The 23,577-nt window shown below is 40.2% G+C and overlaps 1 protein-coding gene across 1 annotated transcript in view; it reads right to left on the bottom strand.

Annotated features, from left to right (window-relative positions):
- Window positions 1-22,893, bottom strand: part of ANKFN1 (ankyrin repeat and fibronectin type III domain containing 1) — a 465,421-nt gene extending 442,528 nt beyond the window's left edge. Inside the window, exons 1-2 of the mRNA XM_055257387.2 lie at window positions 22,848-22,893; window positions 15,799-16,052 (exon numbers count right to left, since the gene is read on the bottom strand). The gene's annotated coding sequence lies outside the window, so the exon portion shown is untranslated. The remainder of the gene's footprint in view (window positions 1-15,798; window positions 16,053-22,847) is intronic.
- Between the last annotated feature and the right edge of the window lie 684 nt (window positions 22,894-23,577).

Here is a 23,577-nt window from a genome sequence, read left to right as displayed (position 1 = left end):
CTCAATGAAATAAAAGAGGACACAAACAAATGGAAGAACATTCCATGCTCATGGGTTGGAAGAATCAATATCATGAAAATGGCCATACTGCCCAAGGTAATTTATAGATTCAATGCCATCCCCATCAAGCTACCAATGACTTTCTTCACAGAATTGGAAAAAACTACTTTAAAGTTCATATGGAACCAAAAAAGAGCCCGCATCGCCAAGTCAATCCTAAGCCAAAAGAACAAAGCTGGAGGCATCACGCTACCTGACTTCAAGCTATACTACAAGGCTACAGTAACCAAAACAGCATGGTACTGGTACCAAAACAGAGATATAGATCAATGGAACAGAACAGAGCCCTCAGAAATAATGCTGCATATCTACAACTATCTGATCTTTGACAAACCTGACAAAAACAAGCAATGGGATAAGGATTCCCTATTTAATAAATGGTGCTGGGAAAACTGGCTAGCCATATGTAGAAAGCTGAAACTGGATCCCTTCCTTACACCTTATACAAAAATTAATTCAAGATGGATTAAAGACTTAAATCTTAGACCTAAAACCATAAAAACCCTAGAAGAAAACCTAGGCAATACCATTCAGGACACAGGCATGGGCAAGGACTTCATGTCTAAAACACCAAAAGCAATGGCAACAAAAGCCAAAATTGACAAATGGGATCTAATTAAACTAAAGAGCTTCTGAACAGCAAAAGAAACTACCATCAGAGTGAACAGGCAACCTACAAAATGGGAGAAAATTTTTGCAACCTACTCATCTGACAAAGGGCTAATATCCAGAATCTACAATGAACTCAAACAAATTTACAAGAAAAAAACAAACAACCCCATCAAAAAGTGGGCGAAGGACGTGAACAGGCACTTCTCAAAAGAAGACATTTATGCAGCCAAAAAACACATGAAAAAATGCTCATCATCACTGGCCATCAGAGAAATGCAAATCAAAACCACAATGAGATACCATGTCACACCATTTAGAATGGCCATCATTAAAAAGTCAGGAAACAACAGGTGCTGAAGAGGATGTGGAGAAATAGGAACACTTTTACACTGTTGGTGGGACTGTAAACTAGTTCAACCATTGTGGAAGTCAGTGTGGCGATTCCTCAGGGATCTAGAACTAGAAATACCATTTGACCCAGCCATCCCATTACTGGGTATATACCCAAAGGACTATAAATCATGCTGCTATAAAGACACATGCACACGTATGTTTATTGCGGCACTATTCACAATAGCAAAGACTTGGAACCAACCCAAATGTCCAACAACGATAGACTGGATTAAGAAAATGTGGCACATATACACCATGGAATACTATGCAGCCATAAAAATGATGAGTTCATGTTCTTTGTAGGGACATGGATGAAACTGGAAACCATCATTCTCAGTAAACTATCGCAAGGACAAAAAACCAAACACTGCATGTTCTCACTCATAGGTGGGAATTGAACAATGAGAACACATGGACACAGGAAGGGGAACATCACACTCCGGGGACTTGTGGGGTGGGGGAGGGGGGAGGGACAGCATTAGGAGATATACCTAATGCTAAATGATGAGTTACTGGGTGCAGCACACCAACATGGCACATGTGTACATTTGTAACAAACCTGCATATTGTGCACATGTACCCTAAAACTTAAAGTATAATAATAAAAAAATTCAAAAATTAAAAAAAAAACTATTGTGAATAAATATTTAAAAAAAAAAAGATACACTATGAGAAGATCAATCCCAAGACATATAATCATCTGATTCTCCAAGGTTGAAATGAAGGGAAAAATGTTAAGGGCAGCCTGAGAGAAAGGCCAGGTCACCTAAAAAGGGAAGCCCATCAGACTAACAGCGGACCTCTCAGCAGAAACTCTACAAGCCGGAAGAGATTAGGGGCCAATATTCAACATTCTTAAAGAAAAGAATTTTCCTCTGAGAATTTCATACCCAGCCAAACTAAGCTTAATAAGTGAAGGAGAAATAAATTTCTTTCCAGACAAGCAAATGCTGAGGGATTTCTTTACCACCAGGCCTGCCTTGCAAGAGCTCTTGAAAGAAGCACTAAATATGGAAAGGAAAAACCAGTACCAGCCACTGAAAAAACACAACAAAATATAAGACCAATGACACTATGAAGAAACTGCATCAACTAGTGTGCAAAATAACCAGATAGCATCATGATGACAGGACCAAATTCACACTTAACCTTAAATGTAAATGGGCTAAATGCCCCAATTAAGACACAGAGTAGCAAATCGGATAGAGTCAAGACCCATTGGTGTGCTGTATTCAAGAGACCCATCTATGTGTGCAAAAGCACACATAGGCTCAAAATAAAGGGATGGAGGAAAATTTACCAAGCAAATGGAAAGCAAAAAAAAAAAAAGCAGAGATTACAATCCTAGTCTCTGACAAAAAAGACTTTGAACCAACCAAGATCAGAAAAGACAAAGAAGGGCATTACATAATGGTAAAGGGAACAATTCAACAAGAAGGGCTAACTATTCTAAATATATATGCACCTAATACAGGAGCAGCCAGAGTCATAAAACAAGTTTTTAGAGACCTACAAAGAGACTTAGACTCCTACACAATAATAGCGGGAGAATTTAACACTCCACTGTCAATATTAGACAGATCAATGAGACAGAAAATTAGCAAGGATATTTAGGACTTGTACTCAGCTTTGGATCAAGTGGACCTAATGGACATCTATGGAACTCTCCACTCCAGATCAACAGAATACATGTTCTTCTTAGCATTACATGGCACTTTTTCTAAAATGGACCACATAATTGGAAGTAAAACACTCCTGAGCAAATGCAAAAGAACTGAAATCATAACAAACAGTCTCTCAGGCCACACTGCAATAAAATTAGAACTCAGGATTAAGAAACTCACTCAAAACCACACAACTACATGGAAATTGAACAACATGCTCCTAAATGACTCCCGGGTAAATAATGAAATTAAGGCAGAAATCAAGAAGCTCTTTGAAACCAGTGAGAACAGAGAGACAATGTACCAGAACCTCTGGGACATAGCTAAAGCAGTGTTTAGGGAAATTTACAGCACTAAATGCTCACATCAGAAAGCTAGAAAGATCTCAAATCAACACCCTAACATCTCTAAGAGCTAGAGAGGCAAGACCAAACTGTCCAAAAGCTAGCTAAGATCAGAGCAGAACTGAAGGAGATAGAGTATGAAAAACCCTCCAAAAATCATAAATCCAGGAGGTGTTTTTTTGAAAAATTTAACAAAATAGATAGCTAGCTAGACTAATAAAGAAGAAAGGAGAGAAGAATTAAATACACACAATAAAAAATGATGAAGAGGATATCACCACTGACCCCACAGAAATACAAACTACCAGCTGGGTGCGGTGGCTCATGCCTGAAATCCCAGCACTTTGGGAGGCCAAGGTGGGCAGATCACCTGAGGTCAGGAGTTCGAGAACAGCCTGCCCAACATGGAGAAACACTGTCTCTACTAAAAACACAAAAAATTAGCTGGGTGTGGTGGCAGGCACCTGTAATCCCAGCTACTCAGGAGGCTGAGGCAGGAGAATCATTTGAGTCTGGGAGGCAGAGGTTGCAGTGAGCCAATATTGTGCCACTGAACTCCAGCCTGGGCGACAAGAGTGAAACTCCATTTCAAAAAAAAAAAAAAAAAAAAAACTACCATCAGAGAAATCAGAGAATGCTATATACACCTCTATGCAAATAAACCGGAAAATCTAAAGACATGCATAAAATTCCTGGACACATACACCCTCCCAAGACTAAACCAGGAAGAAGCTGAATCCCTGAATAGACCAATAACAAGTTATGGAACTAAGGCAATAATTAATAGCCTACCAACCAAAAAAAGCCCAGGACCAGACAGATTCACAGCTAAATCCTTCTAGAGGTACAAAGAAGAGCTGGTACCATTCCTTCTGAAACTATTCCAAACAGTTGAAAAAGAGGGACTCCTCCCTAACTCATTTTATGATGAAGCCAGAATCATCCTGATACCAAAACCTGGAGGAGACACAACTAAAAAAGGAAACTTCAGGCCAATATCCCTGATGAACATCGATGGGAAAATTCCTCAATAAAATACTGGCAAACTGAATCCAGTAGCACATCAGAGAAATATATACACCACGATCAGGTTGGCTTCAACCCTGTGATGTAAAGCTGGTTCAGCATACACAAATCAATAAATGTAATCCATCACATAAACAGAACCAAAGACAAAACCCACATGATTATCTCAACAGATGTAGAAAAGGCCTTTGATAAAATTCAACATCCCTTCATGTTAAAAACACTCAATAAACTAGGTATTGATGGAAAATATCTCAAAATAATAAGAGCTATTTATGACAAATCCACAGCCACTATCATATGAAATGGACAAAAGCTGGAAGCATTCTTTTTGAAAACTGGTACAAGAAAAGGATCCCCTCTCACCACTCCTATTCAACATATTATTGGAAGTTCTGGCCAGGGCAATCAGGCAAAAGAAAGAAATAAAGGGCATTCAAAAAGGAAGAGAGGAAGTCAAGTTGTCTCTGTTTGCAGATAACATAATTTTATATTTAGAAAACCTTATAATCTCAGTCCCAAAACTCCTTAAACTGAGAAGCAAATTCAGCAAAGTCACAGGATACAAAATCAATGTGCAAAAATCACAAGCGTTCCTTTACACCAACAATAGACAAGCAGAGAGCCAAATCATGAATGAACTCCCATTCACAATTGCTACAAAAAGAATAAAATACCTAGGAATACAGCTAACAAGGAATGTGAAGGACCTCAAGGAGAACTACAAACCACTTCTCAAGGAAATAAGAGAGGACACAAACAAATGGAAAAACATTCCATCCTCATGGATAGGAAGAATCAATATCGTGAAAATGGCCATACTGCCCAAAGTAATTTATAGATTCAATGCTATTCCCATCAAACTACCATTGACATTCTTCACAGAATTAGAAAAAAACACTTTAAATTTCATATGAAGTCAAAGAAGAACCTGTGTATCCAAGATAATTCTAAGCAAAAAGAACAAAGCTGGAGGCATCATGCTACCTGACATCAAATTATGCTACAAGGCCACAGTAACCAAAACAGCATGGTACTGGTACCAAAATAGACATATAGAACAAGGGAACAAAATAGAGACCTCAGAAAACTACACATCTACAACATGTGATCTTCAACAAATCTGACAAAAACAAGCAATAGGGAAAGGATCTCCTATTCAATAAATGGTGCTGGGAAAACTGGCTAGCCATATGCCAAAAACTGAAACTGGATCCCTTACACCTTATACAAAAGTTAACTCAAGATGAAATAAAGACTTAAATGTAAAAACCCCAAACCATAAAAACCGTAGAAGAAAACGTAGGCAATACCATTCAGGACATAGGCATAGGCAAAGACTTCATGACAAAAACACCAAAAGCAATTGCAACAAAAGCCAAAATTGACAAACGGGATATAATTAAACTAAACAGCTTCTGCACAGCAAAAGAAACTAGCACCAGAGTAAATAGGCAACCTACAGAATGGGAGAACATTTTTGCAAGCTGCCCATCTGACAAAGGTCTAATATCCAGAATTTACAAGGAACTTAAACAAATTTACAAGAAAAAAACAACCCCTCAAAAAAAGTGGGCAAAGTATATGAACAGAGACTTCTCAAAGAAGACATTTACATGGCCAACAAACATATGAAAAAAAGCTCAACATCACCAATCATTTTTAAGAAAAATGCAAATCAAAACCACAATGGGATACCACCTCATGCCAGTCAGAATGGAGATTATTAAAAAGTCAAGAAACAATAGATGCTGGTGAGGCTGTGGGAAAATAGGAACTCTGTTACACTGTTGGTGGGAATGTAAATTAGTTCAGCCATTGTGAAGATAGTATGGTGATTCCTCAAGGATCTAGACCCAGAAATACCATTTGACCCAGCAATCCCTTTACTGGGTATATACCCAAAGGATTATAAATCATTCTACTATAAAGACACATGCACACATATGTTTATTGCAGCACTATTTACAATGGCAAAGCCATGGAACCAACCCAAATGCCCATCAATGATAGACTGGGTAAAGAAAATGTGGTACATATACACCATAGAATACTGCACAGCCATAAAAATGAATGAGATCATGTCCTTTTGCAGGGACGTGGATGAAGCTGAAAGTCATCATCCTCAGCAAACTAACACAGGAACAGAGAACCAAACACTGCATGGTTTCACTTATCTAAGTGTGAGTTGAATAACGAGAACACTTGGACACAGGGAGCGGAAAAACACACAGCAGGGCCTGTTGGGGGGTAGGGGGCAAGGGGAGGGAACTTAGAGGATGGGTCAATAGGCACAGCGAACCACCATGGCACAAGTTTATTTATGTAACAAACCTGCATGTTCTGCACATGTATCCTGGAACTTAAAGTAAAAAAGAAAAGCTGGAAGCTAGCAGAGGTTGGTTCATGAGGTTTAAGGAAAGAAGCTGCCTTCATAACATAAAAGTGCAAGGTGAAGCAGCAAGTGCTGATGTAGAAGCTGCAGAAATTTTTCTAGAAGATCTAGCTAAGATCATTGATGAAGGTGGCGACACTAAACAACAGATTTTCCATGCAGACGAAACAGCCTTCTATTGGAAGAAGGTAACATCTAGGACTTTCATGGTTAGAGAGGAGAAGTCAATGCTTGGCTTCAAAGCTTCAAAGGACAGACTGGCTGTCTTGTTAGAGACCAATGCAGCTGGTGACTTTAAGTTGAAGCCATTGTCCATTTATCATTCCCAAAACCCTAGGGCCTTTAAAAATTATGCTAAATCTACTGTTTGTGCTACGCAAATAATGTAAAATAATGCCCAAATGACAGACAGCACACCTGTGTACGGCATGGTGTACTAAATATTTTAAATCCACTGTTGAAAAGTACTGCTCAGAAAAACAGAGTTATTTCAAAATATTACTGCTCATTGACAATGCATCTAGTTACTGAAGAGCTCTGATGGAGATGAAGATGATCTCCGATGGAGATCTACAAGGAAATTAATGTTGTTTTCATGCCTACTAACATAGCACCCATTCTGCAGCCCATGGATCAAGGAGTTATTTCAACACATTTTTTTTTTTTTTTTGAGACAGAGTTTCACTCTGTTGCCCAGGCTGAGTGCAGTGGCACAATCTTGGCTCACTGCAACCTCTGCCTCCTGGGTTCAAGTGATTCTCCTGCCTCAGCCTCTCAAGTAGCTGGGACTGCAGGCGTGTGGCACGAGACCTGGTTAATTTTTGTATTTTTAGTAGAGACTAGTTTTGACCATGTTGGCCAGGCTGGTCTCGAACTTCTGACCTCAAGTGATCTGCCCGCCTCTGCCTCTCAAAGTGCTGGGATTACAGGCATGAGCCACTGTGCCCAGGCTTCAAGTCTTATTATTTAAGAAATATACTTCTTAAGTCTATTGCTGCTGTATATACTGTGCCCAGCCTTCAAGTCTTATTATTTAAGAAATATACTTCTTAAGTATATCACTGCTGATGGAGCTTGACAAACTAAATCAAAAGCCTTCTGGAAAGGATTCCCCATTCTAGATGCCATTAAGAACATTTGTGATTCATGGGGGAAGGTAAAAGTATCATTAACAGGAGTTTTGAAGAAGCTGATTGCATCCCTTATGGTTGACTTTGAGGGATCCAAGCCTTCAGTGGAGGAAGTAACTGCAGATGTGGTGGAAAGAACAAGAGAACTAGAATTAGAAGTGGAACCTAAAGGTGTGACTGAATTGCTGCAATCTCATGATAAATCTTGAGTGGATGAGGAGTTGTTTCTTATGCATGAGCAAAGAAAGTGGTTTCTTTAGATGGAATTTACTCCCAGTGAAGATGCTGTGAACATTGTTGAGATGACAACAAAGGATTTTGAAAATACATAAACTTGGGTTGATAAAGCAGTAGCAGGGTTTGAGATAATTGATTCAAATTATGACAGAAGTTCTGCTGTGGACAAAATGCCATTAAACAAAATATGCTACAGAGAAATATTTTGTGAAAGAAAGAATCAATCAATGCAGCAAACTTCACTGTTATTTTTTAAAATCGCCCATTTATCTATTTTGATTTTTGTTGCATTTGCTTTTGGAGTCATCATCATAAATTCTTTGCCTAGGCAAATGTCCAGAAGAGTTTTTCCTAGGTTTCCTTCTAGGATTTTTATAGTTTCAGGTTTTACATTTAAGTCTTAATTCATCTTGAGTTAATTATTTATATATGGTAAGGGATAGGGGTCCAGTTTCATTCTTCTGCATATGTCTAGCCAGTTTTCCCAGCACTATTTATTGAATAGACTGTCCTATCTTCATTGCTTATTTTTGTCAACTTTGTCAAAGATCAGTTGATTGTAGGCACTTGGCTTTATATTTGGGTTCTCTATTCTGTCCCATTGATCTACGTGTCTATTTTTATATCAGAACCATGTTGTTTCAGTCACTGCAGCCTTGTAGTATAATTTGAAGTCAGGCAATGCGATCCCTCTGGCTTTTTTTTTTTGCTTAGAATTGTTTTGGCTATTCAGGGTCTTTTTGGGTTTCATGTGAACTTTAAAATTGTTTTTTCTAATTCTGTAAGAAATGACATTAGTAATTTCATAAAGATTGTGTTAATCTGTAGATTACTTTTAGCAGTATGGGACTTAATTAAAATAAAAAGATTCTGCACAGCAAAAGAAAAGAATCAATAGAGTAAACAACCAACCAACAGAATGGAAGAAAATACTTGCAAATTGTGCTTCTGACAAAGGACTAATATCCAGAGTCTGCAAGGAACTCAAACAACTCAACAAGAAAAAAGAAAAACATTAAAAACTGGGCAAAGAACATGAACGGATATTTTTCAAAAGAGGAAATATAAGCAGCAAAAGAAAAAACACCATGAAAAAATGCTCGACATAAATAATTGTCAGAGAAACACAAATTAAAACCACAATGAGATATCTTATGCCAGTCAGAATGGCTATTATTAAAAAGTCTAAAAGCTACAGATGTTGATGTGGATATGGAGAAAAGGAAATGCTTATACATTGTTGGTGGGAATGTAAATTATTTCAACCTCTATGGAAAACAGCATAGAGATTTCTCAAATAACTAAAAATAGAACTACCATTCAACCCAGCAATCTTACTATTGAGTATTTACCCAAAGAAAGAGAAATCATTATATAAAAAGACACCTGTACTCATATGTTCATTGCAGCATCATTCACAACAGCAAAGTCGTGAAACCAACCTAAGTACGTGTCTATCAGTGATTGACAGGATACAGAAAATATATATACATACATACATACATATATATGTATATATACCCCACACACACACATACCACATTAGGCATACACACACACACACACACACACACACACAGACATACATACACACATATATATACACACACACAGACATAATGGAATAATACACACACACACAGACATAATGGAATAATACACACACACACAGACATAATGGGATAATACACAACCATAAAACAGAATGAAATCATGTCCTTTGCAGCAACATGAATGAAGCTGGAGGCCATTATCCTAAGTGAACTAACTCAGAAACAGAAAACCAAATACCACATGTTCACACTTATAAGTGGGAACTAAACAATGGGTACACATGGACATAAAGATGGAGATAATGAACACCACTAGGGACTCCAAAAGGGAGGAGAATGGGAGGTGGGCAAGGGTTGAAAAACTACCTATCAGGTACAATGTTTACTATTTGGGTAATGGGTACACTAGAAGCCAAATCCCCACCAGTATGCAATATATCCATGTAATAAACAGCCACATGCGCCCCCGAATCAAAGAAAATCAGAGAAAAAAAAAAGAAATTGCCACAGTCACCTCAACCTTCAGCAACCACCACCCTGATCAGTCAGCGGCCATTAATGATGAACAAAAATGTTATGACTCACTGAAGGCTCAGATGAGCATTTGTATTCTTTAGCAATTTAAGTTTTTTATTTGTATTTACTTATTTTTATTTTTATTGTTTTTGAGACAGGGTCTTGCTCTGTCACCCAGGCTGGAGTGCAATGGTGTGATCACACCTCACTGCAGCCTCAACCTCCCAGGCTCAAGTGATCCTCTCACCTCAGTCTCCTGAGTAGCCGGGACTAATTCTTGTATTAGTCTGGCTAATTTTTGTATTTTTTGTTGTCCAGGCTGGTCTTGAACCCCTAGACTCAAGTGATCCACCTGCCTCAGACTCCAAAAGTGCTAGGATTACAGGTGTGAGCCACCATGCTCAGTCTGCAATCAAGTATTTTTAAATTCAGGTATATACATTGATTTTTTAGACATAATGCTATTGTACACTTAATAGACTACAGAATAGTTTAAATATAACTTTTATATGCACTGGAAAACCAAAAAATCATGTGAGTTTTTTTATTGCAACATCCACTTTATTTTGGTGGTCTGAAACCAACCCGCAATGTCTCTGAGACACGGCTGTAATAGGCATCAGGGTCAGACTCACTAGCTCTATGACCCGGGACAAGTTGCAAAACATCTCAAAACCTGAGTGAGTTTCTTGGTGAAATAAGAGATATGGATGGTGGCTATTTTTCATGGCTGTTGCGAGGATTAAATAAAAATTCATGCACATATTTAAGTGTCCTTTTCATATAATGAATTATTTTCCTTTGGGTACATACCCAGTAGTGGGATTGCTGGGATCAAATGGTAGATCTACTTTCAGCTCTTTAAGGAATCTCCATACTGTTTTTCCATAGAGGTTCTACTAATTTACATTCCCACCAGCAGTGTATAAGCGTGCCCTTTTCCCCACATCCAAGCCAACATCTATTTTTTTTTTACTTTTTAATATGGAGTGATATAATGGACTTTAGAGAATCACAAGAGGGAGGGAGGAAGGGTGGCTAGGGATAAAAAACTACACATTAGGTACAACGTACATTACTTGGATGGCAGGTGCACTAAAATCTCAGAATTCACCACTGTAGAACTCAACCACTTGTACTCCAAAAGTGATTGAAATAATTTTTTTAAAGAATACTTTTTTTCCCTCATTAATTAAGGAAATTGATTAAAAACCAACATCAAATGCTGGTGAAGATGTGGAGAAAAGGGAGCCTACGTGCACTGTTGCCGGGAATGTAAATGGGTACGATCGCTGTGAAGAACAGTTTGGAGTTTCCTCAAAAAAACTAAAAATACAGCTACCATAAAATCCAACAATCCCACTGCTGGGTATATACCCCAAAGAAAAGAAATCAGTACATTTGAGATACCTGCACTCCCATGTTTTTTGCAGCTCTGTTCACAATAGCCAAGACTTAGAAGCAACCTAAGTGTCCATCAACAGATGAATGGTAAAGAAAATGTGGTACATATACACAACGGAGTACTATTTAGCCATAAAAGGGAATGAGATCCTGTCATTTGCAATGCCATGGAGAGAACTGAAGTTGTGATTATGTTAAGTGGAATGAGCCAGGCACAGAAAGACAAACTTTGTATGCTCTCACTTACACTTGTGGGTGCTAAAAATTAAAACAATTGAACTCATGGAGATAGACAGTGGAAGGATAGTTACCAGAGGCTGGGAAGGGTAGTGAGGTGGGGTGGGGGATAAAGGCATGAGGTGATGGATGCCCCATTTATCCTGATGTGATTACTACAAATTTTATGCCCACATCAAAGTATCTCATGTACCCCACAGATATATATACCTACTATGTACCCACAAATATTAGAAATAAAAAAAGTAAAATAATATATGCTCAAAGCCCCTATGAAAAGTATCCGGTACATAGTAAATAGCATTAGTCACTATTGTGACCTCATCATCATTACTGTTATAATTATTATTACTAGTACATTTTAGCTACACAGTAGTGTTTCAATGCTCTTTTAGACTTTTGATCATTCCCTCATCCCATGTTAAATGAGTTGATGGTCCAGTGATTAAGAATGCAGAATCTGGAGCTAGACTGTTTGGACTCAAATTGTGGTCCTACATCTTTCAAGTGGCATGAGACCCTTTTCTATTCTGCAATGCCTTCTTATCTGCTGGCTGGCATACGTGAGACCCCGTTTACTCTCTGGTATAACTTCCTTGTTTCTCAGTTTTTAAACCTGTAAAAGGGCAATAATAATAGTGCACACCACATAGGGTTGTTGTGAGGATGACATGAAACAATGTAGCTAGAACACTTAAAGCATGGCCAACACACACAGCAAGCCCTAAGTGGAAGCTCTCATTATTAGGTGAGAGATGGGAATGCATGCAGTGAATAAAGCTGAAACCACACTTGCCCTCCTGAATATAATTTTGCAGAAAAGCTAGACCCTAAACCAATAATACACTAAAGATTGAGAAGTGTTACCATTTAGAAAGTCGTCCTAATGTCTTTCTTAAATACTACCGTTGAAAAGCCTCTTATCCTCTCCTTAGCGGACAAAAGCTTTATTCTTTTCTGCAGGCCACAGGCATGCCATTTCTCCTGGTCTGTCCGTCCTAGGTGTCCTTTCCTTCCTGAACCACTGCCCCACCACTTCCACTTGAAATCACACTCAGATCAGAGTCCAGCTTCCAGTAGCTCCCCAGTTTTGTAAAGCAGTGCTTCTTCTAATAAGCCCTTGCAGACTGAAAAAGTCAGTAAAGCTTCTGAAAAAAATCACATTTATCAAACCCGCTTCTATATGGTAGGAAAGTCTTGCCTCCAAGACACAGTTATTTCCCACTTGTGCAGGTCAGGGTGGGCAAATGCATGCTGAGCCGCTGTGTGGTTGCCACTGGGCACTCTTGGCCTTTGCACAAATCATTATTGAATGAATAAAAGAGATTATCACTGAAGCAATTTATAAGTGAGTTACCTAGGAGGTCAGGGAAGCACAGATTAATCTCCAAATGGATAAGACACAAAGGAGGAGAAAATAAAAGATAACTTGAAAAAATTGTCCCCACAGCAGGTAGAAACTGAAAAAGAAGTATTCTACAAATCTGATTTGATAAGGGTTAACATTCAGAAACCCTTACGCCCTGTCTGGCCTCCATCACTAAAGCACATGCACTTGTGAGATCATTACAGGGCAGTGGAAACCATAAGACATGTTCCTTTTTTCCCCTGATTACCTTTGCTAGTCTTCACCTTCCCCTAAACCCCACACCCACTCTGCCAGACATCAGCTTCAAATCCTGCCCAAGAAGTGCTCTTAGCTCTATGCTGGCTCTGTTAGGGGAGGGAAGGAAGACAGAGGCCCCAAGGCATCTGCCAGGATTGAGCTCTAGGGCTTGGAAATATTCTAGGCTGGCTTCCCCTCCTGCATACCCTGGCTCATTATTTTCAGGTGCCCTGGTACAGGATAGAGATTTTCTACCTTTCCTTTCTTCATCCTTTACAGGGATGGAAATGAGAGGCTGCTGAGCTTGATGCTTGATTTCCTCGTGCCTGTCATGGACAGAGTGAAGGCACCTGGGAAGCTGCAGGCCTGTCCTGGGGAGGACAAGAATGCTTGGCTCACTAGGACTCAAAGCAAGTTTTAAAAAAGGGGGCCAGTATAATTTTACAACTCCTAATTTAGGGAGAGAAAAAAATGAAGAATCTAATGTGCATCAGGCTCTAGATAATTGGTGTTTATCTGGACCATACTATTGATGATTTCGGAAAACAGAAACACGTTTCAGAGAAGAGTCTGGTAATAGGCATGAAAAGCCATAAAGAATTCATATTTTCTTAGTAATATCAATGTTAAGAATTCATCCCCCCAGGAAGTAAAAATGCTTTGGGCACAGAAATATTCATAAGTGGCATTATAATTATGAAAAAAACTATAAGCAATTTAATTATATCCAACAATTGCTAAACAGATTACAGCATATCCATATCAGGGATTAATTCATTCAATCCAAACACAGCTGATAATCTATATGAAAGTTGTACTGGAGTAAGGGAAAGTATTATGGAATAATACTAGGGAATAAAGCAAAACAAATACAAATATCTAAACCGTGGTTACAACTGTGTCAAAAATGAATACATGGACAAAGATTGGGAGATGGCACAGGGAAAAATCAGAGGTGCTAAAGAGGTGAGATTAGGAGAAGATCTCTTAAAAACACTGTAACGTTTCTGCAATGCATTAATAGTAACAGGAAAAAATAGAGTCACAGGCATCAGATTATTCATATTGCCCCATTTTGTTGGCTTTTCCTGGGTTGCTTAAATTAGGTCTTCTCAACCTGTCTGCCAAGGCACACCACTGTGTCATGGGAGGGTCCAGATACGGTGCTGGCCCCTAGCATTGAGCCCTGTCCACTTGGACGGCCACTTGAGCCCTCTTGCTACTTAGCACCTGATTTGAACAGCTTTCTCCGTTTACCCCCATGTGTCACGGGGCAGGGGAAAGCGTGGGGAGAATTGCTTCGGTGAAAGGATTCCTTGTAGAAGACAGATGGTTCCTTCTTCTCCCCAGTTCACATCCCCCGGTTCATATTTCATTGTATATCCCATAGCAACTTGGGAGCTGGGGCCCTGACTGTCCTGCATAACAGCATTCAGTTATGCATCCAAGCGTCCAGCCGATCACGCCACTCCTGGCCAAGTCCCAGTGCAGAGTGCCTCAGACTCCAACCCTCATTACACGCAGCTGCCCAAAGCCAGCTCTAAGGATAAGCCGAGTGCTCCTCCCTTGCTCCTTCCTTCTCCCCCTTTCCCCCTGTCTTGGAGATGAACTAGTATGCATTTACTGCAGATGCCCAAGTATCCAGACATTCAGCATGACATGCTGAGAAACATCAAAGCCTCTGAAGAAAGAAAGAAGCAGGGCAGGGAGGGGGATCCTGTGTCTTCAGATAACCAGGATACAGACAACTTTATGACCAGATATACTTTTGCTCAGCACATTATTTAGCATTAGTAACGACCATTACCCAAAGGTATACAGCACTTTCCTATGCTAAGACAACCTGATGCTCACCGCAAAAGTAGTTTACAGCAAAATCATTCTCACCTGTCTCCTTTCAACTTCAATCTATCCAGTGTTCACAGATAGCAAATTTCAGGGCTTAATTTAAAAAAAAGAAAAGAAAGGAAAAGAAAAAACTTTCCCATAGTTCAAAACAGGTGTCAATGCTGAAATACCTCGTTATTTTCCCCAGGCTGAGAGGATGGGTAAAATGCAACTCATGCTTTTTCGTGCCCAGACTGTGTTCTTTGAACACATTCAACATTGACAACTGAGAGGTTAAATCATATTGGATTTGGTGCTGTTTATTACAGGCAACTCCAGCCGAGAATCACAGATACAAAAGTCACCCTCATCTTTTTGCAGCTAGAGGGATGTAAACGCCCCTCCAGATAAAGGAGCATGATGGCAAAGAAATAGAGATCCACACATCTGCAAAAGAAACTTGGGAAAGAAAGCCTCTAGGGAGTTCTTTCACCTGGGAAAGCTCTTCTGGACAGCGATGTCTTTCACCATGTAGCCTACTTTAAAGACTGAAGAAGAAGAAGGAAAAAAAAGAAAATATTTCCCACCTGCTGATATTTTTTTTATGATCTGCAGAGAAAATGCAAGTGCGTGTGGGCACACTCCTGTACCTCCTTTGGAAGAAGAGGACAGATTTCAAATGCACTTGTTAATTGCTGCCAGCCCCAACCCACACACATATGCCCACCTCACGGCCGAGCCCCCTCCCCAGCATTCCTTTCCCAGCTGCAAAGAAATCATAAAATGCTACTCACATGCGGCAGCCGCAGCCTCCCTTTACCTCTTCCCAGCCTGTGCACGGGCTCCAGGCGCTGCTGCTGCTGCTGTTGCTGCTGCTTTTCCTGTTGCAGATGAAACAAACCTTCATCGACAGAGATGGTTTTCCTCTGGGCTGCTTTGTCTGAGATTCCCCAGATGAACACCGACTCGTTTATGTCATTATCCGTGTTCGATAGCTCCCTTAACACAGGCAGGGCTTTGGGGCTGTTAGCTTCCACCGGCTGGGCTTCTGGTGAGAGAAACAACAGACCTTAAACTGACAACTGATCGCATCAAAACACTCCAGGGGATGGCAACCCAAGACTATGAAGTAACACATTAGCTAACAATGATACCATACAAAGCCGTAGATCATCTGTCTACATTGGCACTGTGAGCCTAACTAAGTTGAAGAGACATTATTTATGAACTTACAGCATATGGCTCCAGGTAAAGCCATATAGGCGTAGTGTCATAGAAGGATTCTGCAACCCTCGGACATGTTCAACATTGTGGAAATCAATAAGGAGGTAATATCATTTAAAGTTAAAGGCTTTCAAATAGACCAGGGCTTATAGAAATTTAAGTAGACTTATGTTTAAATGTGAGTTCTGTCACTTCTTAGCTGTGTGAGTTTGGGCAAAGCCCTTGTCCTCTCTGAATCTCTTTCTTCATCTGCACATTAGAAATAATAATACTTACCCCATAGGAGGGTTGCAAGAAGTAAGTGAGATAGTATATATAAATAATTGCATTCAATGCATGTCACATAGTAGGCACCCCATAAGAAATATAAAGATCCACCACTCTGCAGCAGTTCACTTTGGGGACTCCTTATCTCTTAATGAAAGTCCTTGTAGTTGTATTATAAAATACCAGGATCATTCCAACGGTCCATTTGAACCTTAACTGCTTCCTCAGAGGAAACAGGTTATGACACTTCTACATATTTGGGGCAGCCCTCAATTCCAGGTCTCAAGCATGTAAGAATTCTGGGATGTCCAATTCTCACTTGTGGGAAACAGAACCACAGATCGATCAAGATTGCTCAGTACGAAGAAGACACTGACTTCTGCTGCTTATTCTTAGTAACAGCCTCGTAAGTACAGAATGGGAATCTACTTTCATGGAAGCTCTCCGTTTAGAAAGGCTGGGGGTTTCTCATGACTGACCGGTTTTGACAAGGAGACCCTCAGTAGAGAAATCTGTATTCACTTCAAAACCTAAAAGACAGTGTGTTCAAGTGATGAAAAACAAATACACAGTGTTAATGCCTGAGTAGATCTCTAGGGCATTCTCATCCTAACTTCTCTTTTCCCAATTGAGAGCATTGATGTTCAGGGTCTGGTCTTTACTGACTTCTCTCCTGCCTCCCACTACCCCACAAACAGCAGAAGAAAGCTTGTCCTGTGCCCCAGCCCTTGGAAAAATGCCTATTGCCCTGTTTCAAGGACTTTCTACCAGTGGAGCCAACATAAAGTAGACCCAGGGTTGGCAAATAGCTTAGCCCAGTCTACTGTGCCCTATCTAATCCCACAAAGCACGTTAGATGGAAAGTATGCTTCTGTATCCCGGACACTACTCTCTCAATGAATCAGGGCGAATGAACAAATGTTAGAAACCTCAACCAGATAAGTTCCTGGAAAGTCTTCTCTCATGGGGATGACATGAAGGGATATATCGTCACTCATGGCTTTAAAAATAAATTTGTAAATGAATTTAAGATACAAAGAGAAGAACTGAAGAGGTACTCAGTCAACCAAGTTACACACTGGTTCCTTCTAAGAGCTTAGAGAGCCTTAATAAGACCCCATGAACATGGAAATGCCATTTTGTGAGGAATGTATACCAAGTACTTATATCAGTGTCTGCTACATTGTAAGTGCTCAATAAATTCTGGTAATTAATAATAATAACCAATAAGGACAAAGATGAAAGAATTCCTATAATTTGAGCTCATAAGTTGTACCAGGCATCACACCAGCATTTTACATATGTTGTCTTATTCAATGCTCACAACCACCATGGGAGAGGGATTCCAATTTTATGGATGAGGAAATTGAGGCATAGGAACTGAAGCAATTAGAAGAGAATGTTCACAAAGTTCCATGACTACACTTGCCCAACTACCAGCATCTGTGCCTGCAGACTCTGCCTCCTCCACTCACTGTCAATGAGTTGTTGCTTTCCTCATCTAAGGACACCTCCTGACTACTCAAGGACATCACTGCAGCAATATTCTTAAATCTTTATTTCCCTATCAATATTTCCTTCTCTAGTGGATAATTCTCAACAGCTTTATGCTATTTGTTCTCCTCTTTAAAAAAATAAACAAAGACTTCAGCTGATCCTACATTCACCTCCAGCTTCTGCCCATTTAGATGTTCCCCTCTATTTCAAAAATTCTCTCAAGAATAGTCAAGATCATTGTTTAAATTCCCTTTCTCTCTTGAACTTACTCTAATCTGACTTTTACTGCCACCCATCAACTGAACTGCATTTGTGAAAGTCATCTAGAATTCTATTGTCAGTCCTCATCTTTTTTGACCTACCAGCATCATTTGATACGGGTGATCCCACCCCTCCTCCTTGAAACACTTTCTTCAGTTGGCTCTCAGGACCCCACATTGCCTGTTTTTCCTTCTCCCACACCAGCTGTCCTTTCTCAGTCTCCTCTGTTGCTGGCATCTCTCTTCTAGTTACAGAAGAGTGTCAGAAAGCAGTCAAAAGCCCAAACTCTAAAGGCAGAAAGCCTAGGTTGAAATCCTGGCTGTGCAAGTCAGTAGGTGATCTTAATAAAGTTACTTAATGTCTTTCTCCTAGTTGTCTCATCTATCAAATAAGAATAATAAATAGTTCTTACCTTATGGGGTTGCCGTGAAGATAGTAAATGAATTAATATATGGAAGCACTTAGAACAGAGCATGGCACCTGGTAAGCACTGCATGAACGGCAGCTATTTTGATTACCCACTTCTTAACATGGAGCACCTGAGGTCTTAGTACTTGCGTGGCTGCTCTTCTCTGAGTGATCTCATCTCTCATTGCTTTAAAAATTGTTTATAGGCAGATTTAAATCTACAGTCTAGCCCTCTGTTCAACAAGGTGGTCCCAATGGCCTAATTAGTATTTCCTCTTAGATGTTTACTGGGCACCTCAAAATTGAGATATCAAAAACCAAACACCTGTTTTTCTCAATAAACTTGTTCCTCCCTCGGGTTTCTTCAGCTCAGTTAATCACAAATCTTTCTTTCCAATGGCTCAGGTCAAAAACTTTGAAGTTATTATCGACTTATCTTTCCCTCACACCCAACATGCAGTCTATTAACAAATCCTGGTGGCACTATCTCTAAGTATATCTAGACTTTGCCCCCTCTCACTTTATCCATGGCTGCCTACCTGGTTCAAGCCACCATGATATCTTGCATGGATCATTTCAATAGCCTCTTACCAGTTCTGTGTGCTTCCATCACTTCCCTCCTGCAGACTATTCTCAACATAGTACGATCTTTCAAAACCTGGGGCCAGATCACTGGGCGCGGTGGTTCACGTCTGTAATCCCAGCACTTTGGGAGGCCGAGGCGGGCAGATTGTCTGAGCTTGGGAGTTTGCGACCAGCCTGGGTAACAAGGTGAAACCCCCGTTTCTACTAAAATACAAAAAAATTAGCCAGGCATGGCGGCGTGCGCCTATAGTCCCAGCTACTTGGGAGGCTGAGGCAGGAGAACTGCTTGAACCCGGGAGGCGGGGGTTGCAGTGAGTCGAAGCCGAGATCTCACCACTGCACTCCAGCCTGGGTGAAAGAGTGAGACTCCATCAAAAAAAAAAACACAAAAAACCTGTGGCCAGATCATTCCGCTCCTCTGCTCAAAACTCTCCAGGAGCTTCTCATTTCACTCAGGAAACAAATGCCAATGTCTTCATAATAGTTTCCAAGCCCCTAAAAGGTCCAGCTCTCTGCTTCGCCTCTTAAATCTCTTGTAGCTCATTCCCTATTACTCTCCCCATCACTTATAGTGCCCTAAACACACAGACTTCTTTCTGGTCTTTGAACACACCATGCTCCCTTCTGACCCTTGCTCCTCCAGGGCTTGTAAGCTTGCTATCTGCCTGGAGCGCTCTATTCCCATATACCTACCTAATTCATTTCTTTACCCCTTCAACCTTCTTTCCAATGTTACTTTCTCAGTGATACCTTCCCTAATCATCCTATTTAAAATTGGTTTCTTCGGCCAGGTGCGGTGGCTCATGCCTGTAATCCCAGCACTTTGGGAGGCCGAGGCGGGTGGATCACCTGAGGTCAGGGGTTTGAGACCAGCCTGGGCAACATGGTGAAAATCCATCTCTACTAAAAATACAAAAATTAGCTGGGTGTGGTGGCAGGCACCTGTAATCTCGCTACTCAGAAGGCTGAGGCAGGAGAATTGCTTGAACCCAGGAGGTGGAAGTTGCAGTGAGCCGAGATCACACCATTGCACTCCAGCCTGGGTGACAAGAGCGAAACTCCATCTCAAAATAAATAAATAAATAAAATAAAATTGTTCTTTTCTCAGCACTTTCTCTTCCCCAACTGTATTTTTCTCCATAATACTAGTCACTGAATAACATGCATTTTCTATTGGTGTGTGTGTTGTTTCTCTTCAGACATCTCCCTTTATAAATATGTAAGCTTGATAAGAGTAGTTTTCTCTCTCTCTCTCTCTTTTTTAACTGCTGTCCATTTAGTGCCTAGAAAAGAGCTGGCACTAAATAGATACTAATTAAATATTTCTTGAATGTATGGGTGGGACTAAGAGGATGAAACCTCTTGTTGGAGGCCACAGAGGTAACACATGATGGAGCTGGACTTAAACAGATCTTTCCACTTTCCCAGCCCTTGTTCTTTCCAATGCACCAGTACTGTCTCTACCGAAGTGTTGTGAAGACCATACTAGACTTACTAGTGCCCACCTAAACAATGTTTTAAATTCTTAGTCACTGGTGGGTCTTATGCTACATTTCACTGGCTTCAGGCTGCCTGGCTCTCTGTCACTACTTGCTAACATTTCTATCAACAAAATACTTCATAAGCTGTGTGTGTATTTTACCAAAAGGCAGAACAGCCACTTTATTCGTTTGAATAGATTTATTGGAAGTCAGCATTCTGACTGAAATGAGAATTTTCCTTATGGCAGGTGTCCTTGGCTGTCCATTCAAAGACAACATGCTGTCTGCAAGGCCTTTTAAATATCTTTTGTGCACAAAATTATCTGACCAAAAATAAACAATACCCTGGAATAACTGAGTTTTTGAAGCATGTTTCAGAACCAGTGGTTGAGCACTATGAGGGATCACAGACTTTGTGAGTTGTTTTCAACAGTATGTGAGAAAATAAATTTGCTTTTCATTGATTACCTTTTGAATCTCTTTAGTGTCCATTGGGAAGGACATGCTGTCCTTACAGGGCAGTCTAGGAAGGACCCTCCAGTGGGAGAGAACTCTGGTGAAGTGCAAAGACTTCTGGGTTAGCAGTCAGAAATCCTAGGTTTCATTCCCAGTTCTATCCCTGACCATCTGGGAGGCCTTGGGGAAAGCTCTTCAATCCATTTGGCTTCTGCTTCTTTATCTATATAAAGCAAAGACTGAACTAGCTTATCTTTGTTATCCCTTCTAGGTTTAAGTTCCTGTTAGATGATGAGTTCCATTCCCAGTTGTGAGGGTGAGTGTGTGTCGTGCGACAATCAAGTGACTGGTAACTGAGTTTAAGCCTGTAGACTACTCTGGCTATAAGCAGACCAAACCTACCTGATCAGTGTCAGAATGTATTCATTCGTTCAGCACCTATTAGATATTTGCCACTCTGTTACATGTTAATTATATAAATATGAGTAAAACATTTTGCATATTAAAGGAGTTCGTAGGCCAATGTACAATGCAGCAAAGCATAAAAACAATTATCATCCTATGAGGACGAAGGAAAACAAAGGAGGGCCATTTGACTAAGTCTAGGACTTAGGGATGGCTTTTTGGAGGACGTGACCCTCAGGCTGAATCTTGAAGAATGAGAAGGAGTTGTCCTGGAGGAGAAAGGCAGGAAGGGGTAAAATGGGTGATCCAGACAAAGAAAACATCACCTGTGAAGGTAAGAAAGCTGCAAGAACGGAGTCATGTTTAACCAACTGAGATTTTTGAGTAGAATTCTGACTTTATATCTTATTTCTCCTACTATTTTCCGTAAATTTAAAAACTCTTATCTTTGTTCATCCCAAGGATAAGGAAGGAGATTTGCATTTCAAATTCTATTCAATAGCATTGTATAAGAAAGATGGTGAAGAAATTGACCCAAAGTGATATCCGATCATAATTTTTATATTTCTTTACTAATGTTATCTTTGTGTCCTGCCATCTGTGTCTCCCACCCTGGCCCTCACTATTCTGCTGAGTAAATTATGTACATGTACCACAACCTGCCAGAATGTGTCAGCATTCATCAAGTAAAAGTGTAACACAGCCAAATAAATCTTGCATGAGGAAATGTTTTATCATGAGAATTAGGGTGGGAGGCTCAAGGCACACACATCCTGGGCTTGCGTTCTGCCTTGGAACTCATGTTTTTCTCATCTGTAAAATGGTAGAAAATGACAGTATTTACTTCAGAGGTTTGTGAATTAAAAGAGACAACTCATACAAAACTATTGGCCCAATGGCTGGCATAGGGGAGGAGCTTGATGAATTTTAGTTGATTAATTCAAGTACTGGCATTTTCTTAGAAAGAGGCATCTGAAACTCAAAACTTATTTAGTGTTGCGTCACTTGACTCAATGCACTCCCTATATTAAACTAGAAAACTTGGAATTTAATTGTTAGGTTTTAGCTAGGATGCAGATATCACTGTTCAAGCAACTGTGAAAGTAATCCTATCAGACCCTAACTTGCCAATGTTCAGTTACTGGGCAGCCAGCGGCCAAGACTGAGGTACGTGTTTAGCCAGGCGATCCATGAACTAAGACCAGGGCTAGATCTGCCAAGGATGTTTCTTTTTTTAAGGTCAATTACAGTTTACAAACCTTTTTTTATTTGAGTTTCTGGGGCATGGATTGTCTTCAACTTCGTATCTCCAGTGATTAGCACTGTGGCAATCGTAGGTGCTTTTCAAGGCTTTGCATTCATCTGCTGTAATTGGTACCGCTTAGGCCTGGTAAACAATTAACTGCACATGTCCCCTGACATCTATCATTGCAGAGTTACACAGTAATTGTGCATCTGTGGTGTCCAGTCACTGTTACAGAACTTGTGGGCAATGTAGCAAGATGGCATGTAGGTGCATACCAAGAACTTGGACCCTCATCCCAGATACGTATCACGGACATGAGACTTGAAAGGCAGTTTTTGCAACCATTAAGGTAACCATGTTGAGATTTCAGGATTCATGTAGGGAGTCTAAGAGGCTTGGCAAGTCTTTCTCAGGGCTTTCCAAGATCTGGCAGGAGCTCCTATTGGGCAGGCAAAATCCCCTAGCCACTCATCTGAGCATATTCTTCATAAGGAACAGGGGAGACTTAACGCCACACTTTCTGAATTCCCCCAGCCCAATGTCTCCTGATACTCTTCCCAGAGAAAATATCCTTTCAGTTAACTATGACTTCTATAAGATGTGCAAGTATGCAAGTATATGTCGAATTGCTCATCTTCCTCAAGCTTAACCCGGTACTCTGCCAAACAATTTCAGATGCTCAATACATTTCTGTGGAATAAGTAAAAGCATGCATGAAAGAATGTTTTCATCCCTGTGATTAA

The sequence above is a fragment of the Symphalangus syndactylus genome, chromosome 20, assembly GCF_028878055.3.
Source record: "Symphalangus syndactylus isolate Jambi chromosome 20, NHGRI_mSymSyn1-v2.1_pri, whole genome shotgun sequence".
Lineage (NCBI taxonomy): Eukaryota > Metazoa > Chordata > Mammalia > Primates > Hylobatidae > Symphalangus > Symphalangus syndactylus.
Note: the sequence above shows the minus strand (reverse complement) of the source record. Positions and strands in the feature narration are given on the sequence as shown.